This window comes from Silene latifolia, chromosome Y (genome assembly GCF_048544455.1).
Source record: "Silene latifolia isolate original U9 population chromosome Y, ASM4854445v1, whole genome shotgun sequence".
NCBI lineage: Eukaryota > Viridiplantae > Streptophyta > Magnoliopsida > Caryophyllales > Caryophyllaceae > Silene > Silene latifolia.
In genome coordinates, this window is record NC_133538.1 from 187794156 (window position 1) to 187805466 (window position 11311).

Sequence of the window (11311 nt, forward strand, 5' to 3'; positions counted from 1 at the left end):
AAAGAAAAGGTGGCCATTCCCAGATGTGATGAAGAAACAGCAGTAGAAGCATTCAGGCAAGGAGTCTTGCTTGACAGTGACATCTATGCAGATCTAACCAAGAAAGCATGCCCAACCTTTGCCACTGTTCAATCCATCGCCTTAGAGCATGTCAGATTAGAAGAAGACCTCAACTTCAGGACGAACTCATCCGGAGGAAAGCAGGGCTATGGACATACTAACAGGAAAAGCTCCTACCAGAAAGGAGGCAATCCCAGATCAGCACCCTATTCCAGCCCGAACGATCCAAGTCAATATGGCACAAGAACATAAAGGTAACCTCTCTAGCCTCCCAACTATCCCTGAATATAACTTCTCTATTAATACTGCAGGATTAATCAAACGCCTGGAAAACCTGGGAGATACAGTCAGATGGCCAAAGAAATCCGACAACCCCAGGAAAGATCCAACAAGATGGTGTGACTTCCATCAGGACATCGGACACACCACGTAAGAATGCATTCACTCAGAAACAAGTGGCATATCTTCTAAAGAAAGGCTACTTGAAAGATATAATCCAAAAACCAAAGAATAAAGATGAAGGACAAAATAAGAGAGACCCGGAAGCAAAGCAGAGATCCTCCTCCTCCTCCTCCCATCTATGAAGTCAAATTCATAAATGGAGGATCGAAATCGTGGTCCGACCACTCTGCAGCCCAAGAGAATATCCAGGGAATCCAGACTCCAACCTCCTTCCAGGCCCGAGTCATTGCCTGCTATTACCTTTGATGACTCGGATCCGCAAGGAATATCGGTCTACACCATGACAAACTGGTAATCACAATGCAAATCGGCACGACCCAAAGTATCAAGAATCCCGATAGATGGAGGAAGCTCAATCAACCTGGTGATGCTTGATGTCCTTAAAGCTATGAAGATAGACGAAAGCAAGATCATAAAGAAATCCAGCGTCCTGGTTGGATTCAGTGGAGAAACAAAAAATACCCTAGGAGAAATCAGCTTGCCTACCTATGTGGAGGGCGTGGCTTCATACGAGAGATTTGGAGTAATGGATTGCTTATCCTCATATAATGTAATCCTGGGCAGACCATGGATCCACAATGTCAAAGCAATCCCATCAACATACCATCAATGCGTGAAAATTCCAATAGAATGGGGGATAACCACCATCAGAGGAGAACAAAGGATTTGCTCGGGAATGTTATACTCAGGCTTTGAAACCCTCAAAGTCGTAAGTCCTTGCATAGCAATTAAAGTCACTGTCGGGGAAGAATACATAGCACAAACACAGATGGAAACAGGAGAAGTCATATTAGACCCGAATTCCCCGACAGAAAGTACTTGTAGGGTCGATGCACCCGACACAATCGGACCAAATCTGGTCGGCCTTTCTTAAAACTAAAATGTCTTGTTTTGCTTGGTCACATTTTGATATGACGGTATAGATGCTTGATGTTATTACTCATAAGTTGAATATTGACAAATCCTTTAAGCCCGTATGAAAGAAAAGAGAAGAAAATTTGTGCAGAGAGGCATGAAATCATCAACCAAGAAGTTGACAAGCTACTGGACATGGGAATGATCAGGGAAGTGATGTACCCCGACTGGCTTGCAAACGTGGTAGTCGTCCAAAAGAAAAATGGCAAATGGAGAGTCCGCGTAGATTACACCGACTTAAACAAAGCCTGCCCAAAAGATCCATTTCCCCTACCACACATCGATGCAATGGTAGATGCCACTGCAGGCCACGAAATGTTGACATTCATGGATGCCTCATGGATTCAACCAGATAAAAATGCACCCAGCAGACCAGGAAAGCACAGCTTTCATCACTGAAAGAGGTATATATTGTTATACTGCTATGCCCTTTGGATTAAAAAATGCAGGTGCAACCTACCAAAGGCTAGTCAACATGATGTTCAAAGATCAGATAGGAGACACCATGGAAGTCTACATAGATGACATGGTAGTCAAATCAAAAAAGGCAGAAGACCACGTCAAAGACCTGGAAGTAGCCTTTCAAATACCGGAAAAATTCAATATGAAACTCAACCCACAAAAATGCCACTTCGGAGTCTCAGCAGGCAAATTCCTGGGCTACATGGTGACAAAAAGAGGAATAGAAGCCAGCCCTGAGCAGATCAAAGCTATCCTGGAGCTAGAACCACCAAAAACAGTCAAAGACATACAAAAGCTGACTGGAAGAATAGCGGCCCAACAGATTCATTTCAAGATCATCGAAAGATGCAAATCATTCTATAACTCGCTAAGGAAGAACAAGGACTTTCAATGGACCCCGATCATCAGCCGCCTTTGAAGACCGAAAATATATCTATCCTCTCCCCCTTGCTGGCAAAACCAGTCAAAGATGAACCCCCGACAAGATATTGCCATCCACAGTAAACTTCTTTGTCGGTGCAATCCTGGTCAAAGAAGCAGACGGACAACAAGACTGTCTATTATGTAAGTAAAAGTCTACTGGATGCAGAGATCAGGTATGGCCTACTAGAAAAATATGTTTTAGCTTTAATAATGAGTTGCACAAAATTAAGACCATATTTTGAAAGTCACCCTATAATAGTCAGAACAAATCTTCCTATTAAGTCCGTACTTAGGAGACCTAATTGTCCAGGACGAATGTGCAAATGGTCACCCACTAAGCACATACAATATAACGTTTGAACCAAGGACAAAGCAATTAAGTCACAAGCACTAGCAGATTTTGTGGCTGATTTTAGTCCGACCCTAGAACCCGACCTAATAAAAGAAGTAAATAAACCGAAAGCGACCAAACAGACCTAGAATGGACCCTATTTGTCGATGGAGCAGCCAACACAAGGGGCACAGGCCTAGGTGTAGTACTAAAATCACCACAGGGGGATAAGATAGTACAGGCTATAAGCTGTGCATTTGAGGCCACCAACAATGAGGCAGAATATGAAGCCCCACGATAGCCGGATTAAAGGTATGTATTGATCTTGGTGTGCAAAATTTAAAGGTACGCACTGATTCCCTTCTAGTCTCCAACCAGGTAAATGGCACATATACTGCAAAAGACCCCAAAATGATGCTTTATCTAGATGTTGTTCAAATGCTAAAATCAAAGTTTAAAAACTTTAATATTGACCAAATTTCCAGGGACTTAAATACCTGTGCCGATGCCTTAGCCGGCCTAGGGTCCAACTTTAGTCCCCTTGATTTTGACAAAATACCCATTGTGCATTTATTAGAACCGGCAATAAACAAACAAGATGAAAGTTTCCCAATCTACATTGCTAATTCTTGGACGAAACCTTACTATGACTGGCTACAACAGGGAATCCTACCCTTAAATAAGCAAGATGCCAGAACACTGAAAATAAAAGCTGCTTCGTATACTATTATTGACAACGTGCTTTTTAAGAAATCGCAGGCCGGACCTTACCTCAGATGCCTGGAACCACAGGAAGCTGAACAGATATTATTATCGTAAATCCATGAAGGATACTTGTGGAAATCACAAAGGTGGAAGAAGCCTGGCAAGCAAAGTACTCAGAACAGGATATTATTGGCCCACCTTAAGAGCCGATTGCCTGGATTTTAGCTCTAAATGCAAAGCCCGCATCAGATTCACGGACCGTACATCCATCACCCATCCGAGGAACTACATTCCATATCCGCACTGGCCATTTATGAAGTGGGGCATGGATATAGTAGGAAAACTACCTCAAGCACCCGGACAGAAAGTTTTCATGCTAGCAATGACCGACTACTTCTCCAAGTGGATAGAAGTTTGAATCATACAGGCAAGTCAAGGAGAAAGATGTCATAGCATTCATCAAACATAATATCATATGTAGATATGGCATCCCCTCCGAAATAGTATGCGACAATGGCACACAATTTGTGGGAAAAAGAACAAAGACCTTCCGTGCCCAATGGAACATCAAACTGTAACATCCACGCCAGGATATCCAAAAGCCAACGGTCGGCAGAATCCAAAGTAATAAAGTGGTGATCACCGCATAAAGAAAAAGTGGAAAGAAGAAAAGGTAGATGGGTGAAGAGCTCCCCTGGTCCTTTGGGCCGATTTGTGAACCACGCCTAAAACATCCCTTTGGCCAAACCCCTACTCCTTGGTCTATGGATGTGAAGCAGTAATACCGGCTGAGGTGGACATTCCATCAGCCAGATGTAGCCTGAACACAACAACAAACAACATACCTCTAATGGAGGATAGCCTGGACTTAACAGAAGAGCTAAGAGATGCAGCAAGCATCAGATTAGCAGCATACCAGCAAAGAGTTGCAAGAAGCTACAACAAGACTGTCAAAGCCAGGGTGTTCAGGGTAGGAGACCTCGTTCTCAGGAAAGTATTCCAAAACACAAAAGAGAAGAATGCTGGCAAATTGGCCCCAACCTGGGAAGGCCCCTATCTGATTGATTCAATAGTCGGCCAGGGAGCTTATAGACTACAAACCCTGGACGGAGAAATGATCCCAAGAGCTTGGAATATTACACACTTAAAACTATTTCACATATAGAATATATTTGCACAATCCAGGTATAACTTTTTACTTTAAACACTTCTTGCCTGAAAACTACATGTATAATACTTGCAATTATATGAATAAATGCCGTATATGATTTCTTCAAATTATGTGCCCAAGTACTTACCTATACTCTCATATCTACTTAGTGAAATCTTCAACACTTGTTTTACATATTGCATCTTAGTTAAAAACAAATCTTAAAGATTGGGGGCCACCCCCACCAAATATCCAACTGATATCCAAAATTCAGTTGCAAAACAGGCCTTTAAATATTGAGCTCAACATAACATACAAACCTGGAAAATCTATTCCTAGATCAGATGACATAAATGGGTCATAAGCCCTCCAGGACAGGCAAGGGACATAAGCCCTCCAGGACAGTGCAACAACCCCACCCATAACACATTAAACGGCCTGATCCGGTCGAATAAGCGCCTGATCCGAAAAAAATTGGCTCGATCGTCGTATAATCGCCAGATCCAGTACACGTCCAACATCACAAAAGTACTTTGTCAAAACACAAAAAGAAGCAAAACAAAGACCAAATATTTATTCACCCAAAATAATTGGCCCTACCTAATAACCATCCATTCCAGGGACATCCCCCCTGGATGAGCCAAAAAAGTTTCTGATATACTCTAAATATTCATTCCAGGGACATTCCCCCTGGATAGACCAAAACCCAAAAGAAAAAACTAAGCTATTTTTGAGCCAGTAACCGACTCACAACCATCCACCATCTCCTGATCACCAGACTTTGCCTTGGAAGGAGGAGAATCCACTTCTTCTTCTTGACCCATGTTGGCCAAGTCGGGATACCTGAGCATCCAAAGCTGTCTCATCTCGGTCCGGATTCCAATCAGCCCGGTCAGATTCTGGGTCCCTCATAGCATCAACCCGACCTTTCCCGAAGAAACCGAGCCGCATCGCCCAACCTCGCCTCCACTAACTCCTTTTCAAGCAGCAAGCTCCTCATTCTTTTTCAACCGATCCCCGCATTGCCTCGCTTCTCGCCTCCAACTCCAGCCTGACAGCCTTCTCAAAGATTTTTCGCAGCCCACCTCACAAACTATAGCAGACCCTGGTTGACTCCTTTAGCTGTTGCCAACCGAGATTGGAGCACTACTTCATTACCCCCGGATGTGTGCAGTCACGGTTTAGCCTATCCAGCTTTTCTTCCAAATTGGTAATCTTGGCTCGGGCGTCCCTAAGCCGACAAGCGAGCCACCAAAAGATCCAACCCCGCGTACATACAAAATCAATTAGGCAAATACAAGGTAAAACAAAAAGCACATAAACAATTAAAAAATATCCCTCTACAACTAACCTCTCTAGCCGGGAAGCGAGTTCAAAGCGACCCTTGTTACAAGAGAAGTCGAATAGAAACCACCCTGGTAGACGAATCAAGGGTACTAGCAGACAATAGTTGGTCGCTCATCTTTGCAGAAAACTCATCTATCCGAGCCCGGGCATCATCCATGTCATCAATCCTAGCAGGCACTTGCCTTATACTCCCGAGTGGCCGAGCGGGATAGGTCTGTTTCCCTCCTTCCTCCTCTTCCGAATATCATCCTCCCTCTTTCTTTTTGAGCCTGGACGACCTCTAGTGACACTATCCTGGCAGATCTTGAGGAGGTGGACATCGAAATCGGGATATCCAAAGTCTTGTCACTCCCACTAGTTTCTCGGCTCTTGACCGCTCAAGCAATCCTAGCCACCCCACCTTCAAATCCTTTGCGAGAAAAGCTAGCCACCTAGCGAGAAGACCTAAACACCGGATATATAAAAAAAAATATATACGTAAATATCAAACCAAAAAGCAACAGGAAGACAACAGCCAACATAAAAGCAAGCAGAAGACGTACAGAAAGAGCAAGAGAACTAGGCTTGCCTTTGGGTACTTTAACCTTGATCGCCTTGGTCTTCATATACCGGGCAACAATTCCCCGCCCAAGCAAGCTGGCAGTGCCCTCTCTTCCTCGGGAATGGCAAGGAAAGCATCTATCCTTGCAATAGCCTCTTCATCTAGAGGATCGTGATTCCAATCAGGAGCTACAAACATTACAAAAACAAAATATACAGGTAAGATTTATGTACCTCACTCTCATTCAATATAACTACAAAATAAAAGTACAGGAAACCTACCACTCTCCAAAGGAGGATATCTCAGGTAATCAAAGCCCGATCCCGCAGTCTCGATCCGGATAAACGGAAAGTCTTTGCCCAACTCTTGTCGTCTCAATCCAGGTTAGTAATTAATGGAGTCATCTTTGACTTAATTCTCAAATTAAAACGACCAATGAAGGATTTTTAAAATGATATCGCCTTAATATCATTGAGAGTAATCACAAGATTGTGTTTAGCGCATAAATTTTCTATGGAATGAACAAGTTTCCAAACCATCGGCATAATCTGAAAAGGTGACACTTCCATAGCACGGATGGTGTCAATCATTAAGGGAGTAAAAGGTAACTTACATACCGCTTTGAATGCCCATTCGAAAATACGAGAACCAACAGGTGATACCCAGTTAGCCCTAATCGGACAAGACTCGTGAATCCATACCTCGGTCGATTCAGAATTATTTTCTTCTCCCTTAGTATCTTGTCATAATTTGTTTTCAACAAGTTCTCTTCAGGAAAGTAAGGATCCAAAGATTGAAGGGCGGTGAATACAGAATCCTGGTACTTAAAAGCAACAGCATGAGCGGGAGGATCAATCTCCATCACTTCTTCTTCCCGGACGTTTACGAGTTCGGGCTCAACAGCCAGCAGCAGACTTTTCGGGATGCGGGACGTTTTTTGGCTCCCATATCTTTAAATGTTTGATTTATTATTGAAATAGTCGAGAAAATACAAAATAGCGAACAGGTTATGAGAAGAATTTGAGAAGAATTTGAAGAATTTCGGAAGAATATGCAAAGAAAGAAAGAGGAGGAAATTTGATGAAAAATAACCTTGCCCTAAATACCGTATTTATAGGAGATGAATAACGGCATGAAAAACCTAGGGATTGCAAAACTCTCAAAGATGACATCACCTAGCCGTTATAGTGTTCAACGGTAACTAGGAGTCTAAGAGTCATTGATTAAGTGTAAGTCTCTTAAATATTTAACTCGAGTAAATTTGACATCTCACCGGCCGGATCCAAAGACGGGTAAAATGTCAAGGGGCAATTGTTAGGCCCGGTTAGCCTGGTCCGACCATAACTGGCCTCGACTCAAACAAGGCCGATTGATCAAGACAGAACCGGACAAATCGACTACTATTTAGTCGAAGAATATTATGGCAAGAAGACTACTAAATCCTGGAAAGGAAGCCCGATAGTCAAGTATATTATAGCTTGGCGGAGTACTAAATACGACTGGATTAAGCGGATAAACAGAAATGCGATTGTATAAGCGGATAACCATGCCCTATTCTCAAGGAAGACCAAGTCCAAACCTAAAACTATTTAATCCATGAATCTGGACGGAAAGAGGAGAAAAGGCTAAGGATTGGTTGAGTTGAGAACGGGTCAAGCGAACTAATAGGAAGCATGCCCTATTATTCCGGCAACAACTCCTATCTTTGGGGAGAACGTTATACATTTATAACGTTATTCATTGTAACGTTGGAAGGGCAGTAGAGTACTATAAATAGGAGAATTTAACAATTGTAAAGGACATTGATTGTGAGCTAATTTTATCTATACTTTATCTTTTTACTCTTGAGCATTCAGATATTCATACAACATTGTACCCGGTCTATCAAAATAAGATAAACGTTATTCTTTATACTTACTTCTTTCTTCATCATTCATTTACACCATTCCAATCTTATAGAACTAGATACCCTGATCACTATATAACTAAGCCGGATCCCTTCAGGAAAATCCTGCTAAAACAACATTCATCTTGACTGGCCTGCAATTGTATGGAGTAATTGGAACATTCCTAAGCATTCTATGACCACATGGCTTAGAATGCAAGAGGGCATGAATGTGAAGAGTAAACTAGTGAGATTTGGATGCTGTTCTGATGATCTTTGCCTGCTCTGTCAGTTAAAGCCTGAAACAGTGGAGCATATGTTTACTACCTGTGTGTATGCTGTTAAAGTTCAATCTTGCTTAGCAAAGTGGTATGGTGGTGGCTTCCCTACGGTGACTGATCTGATTGCAACTCAGAAAGATAGTATTCAATGGAAGGTAAGGGTAGCCACGTTCAATGCGGTTACATATTCTATATGGTACCAAAGGAATAATGCTAGAGTTAATGATGTTTTGATGAGGCCTGAGTTTGTGGCAGCACGAATAGAGGAAGATGTAAAGAAGAGAGTTAAACTGAAGTGTGGAAATGTTGCTGATCAACCAGGTTGTGGTTGGCTGCAAATTATGGGAGTGATTTGATTGCTTGTAATGGGATTCGATCCCTGCCCCTCTTGTAACTATTTTCTTAGTTTTTGATATATAATATACTCACAATACACCAAAAAAAAATAATAATAATAACAACAACAATAATAACAACAACAATAATAACAATAACAATAACAACAACAATAATAACAATAACAACAATAACAATAACAATAACAACAATAATAATAACAATAATAATAATAATAATAGTAATAATAATAATTATAATAGTATTAATAGTAATAACAATAATAGTAATAATAATAGTCATAATAATAATAATAATAATAATAATAATAATAATAATAATAATAATAAAAATAATAACAATAATAATAACAATGATAACAATAATAATGATATTATTATTATTATCACTATTATTATTACTATTATTATTATTACTATTAATACTATTATTATTATTATTATTATTATTATTATTATTATTATTATTATTATTATTATTATTATTATTATTATTATCACTATTATTATTACTATTATTATAATAATAATAATAATAATAATAATAATAATAAAAATAATAACAATAATAATAACATTGATAACAATAATAATGATATTATTATTATTATCACTATTATTATTACTATTATTATTATTACTATTAATACTATTATTATTATTATTATTATTATTATTATTATTATTATTATTATTATTATTATTATTATTATTATTACTATTAATCTATTATTATTGCCCTGTAGTTGGTGTCCAACTGGCGCAGAAACCTAAAACACCCACTGCTAGACCTGCTGCCAAGCGTAGGACTCCTGAAACGTCCATGGTCACTCCTGTTGTGGAGCCCATTGCACCAACAGTTACTCCTGAGGTTGGCCAGGGCAAGGTGGTGAATGAGGAGTCTCTGCCTAGGAGGTTCATTACCAGACTGCTAAGACATGATACTGGGGAGCCTAGACTATTTACTCCAAGGGGTATCACCTTCATGGATGCATTAAATCTTTCTATGCATAAGGCAAGAGCTGAGAGTAAGAAGAAATTGGGGTTCCTAACCACAAACTCTGAGAATGGGTAGTTTGGGGTTTTGGAATGTACGTGGAATGAATAACCTAAATAAACAGCAGGAAATAAAGTGGTTCATCCATCAAAATAATGTAGGATTATTTGGTATTTTGGAAACTAAAATAAAGGGGAGTAAGTGGACGCAAGTTAGGAACAATTTGTGTTGTGACTGGTCAATCTGCACTAACAACAGTCTTCACCAGGGAGGAAGAGTATGGTTGCTGTGGGATCCTAAGCTTTATCAGGTGGATGTGTTGGACATTACTGCTCAGTGCATACATTCTAGGATTTTTGATAAAATGAAGAAGGTGTACTTCTGGGTCACTATGGTTTATGGCTTCAATAAGTTGCAGGAGAGGGAAAGTCTCTGGGAGAAACTCAGGAGTTATGCTCTGCAATGTGATGGCTCTTGGGCAGTTTGTGGGGACTTTAACAGTATTGTGGATGTGGATGAGAGAATTGGAGGGACTGAGGTTACTTGGGCTGAGATGGCTCCTATGAGGAATATGATGTCTGACTGTAATTTGGTTGAACTTAAAATGAAAGGGTCTTATTACACATGGAACAATAAACATGAGGCGGCTACAAGGGTGTACAAAGCAGTGGGACGGGGTTATAGTGAATGATGATTGGCTCCTCTCCTTTCCCGAGTCGTTGCTCATTTTCTTCCTGAAGGTCTGTTTGACCATTGCCCGTGTATCATCACCATGGCTGATACTTATGTGAGGAAAAAATCTTCATTCAAGTATTACAACATCTGGTCCCTTGCTCCTAACTACCTTACTGTGGTCCAATCTGGGTGGCATGTTGAGGTTCAGGGCACCCTAATGTTTAGGATTGTTAAGAAATTGAAAGGACTAAAGCAGAAGTTGAAAGAGCTGGACAGGGAACAGTTCATTTATATTGAGAACCTAACCCATGTTGCTGAACTGTCTCTTAAGTACTTCCAAGAACAGGTGATGAGCAATCCTTTGAATCCTGACTTCTGCAATGCTGAGAAGGAATGTGCCCAGGAACTTATACAATTAAAGAAAGCTAGGGATTCTTTCCTGGCTCAGAAAGCTAAAGAGGATTGGGCAAAAAATGGTGATGATAATACCTCATTTTTTCATGCAAGTATTAAAAGAAGGAGGTCACATAATCGAGTGTATCAAATTAAAGATAAGGATGGGGTTTTATGCTCTAAACCTCATGAAATTAAGAATGCATTTGAGGAGTATTATTATGGTCTATTGGGCTCATCCAAAGGGGTGCATCCTGTGCATAAGGGGATTGTACAATCTGGTAATTGCCTGACTGCTGAGCACCAGAATATACTCACTCAAGTTGTC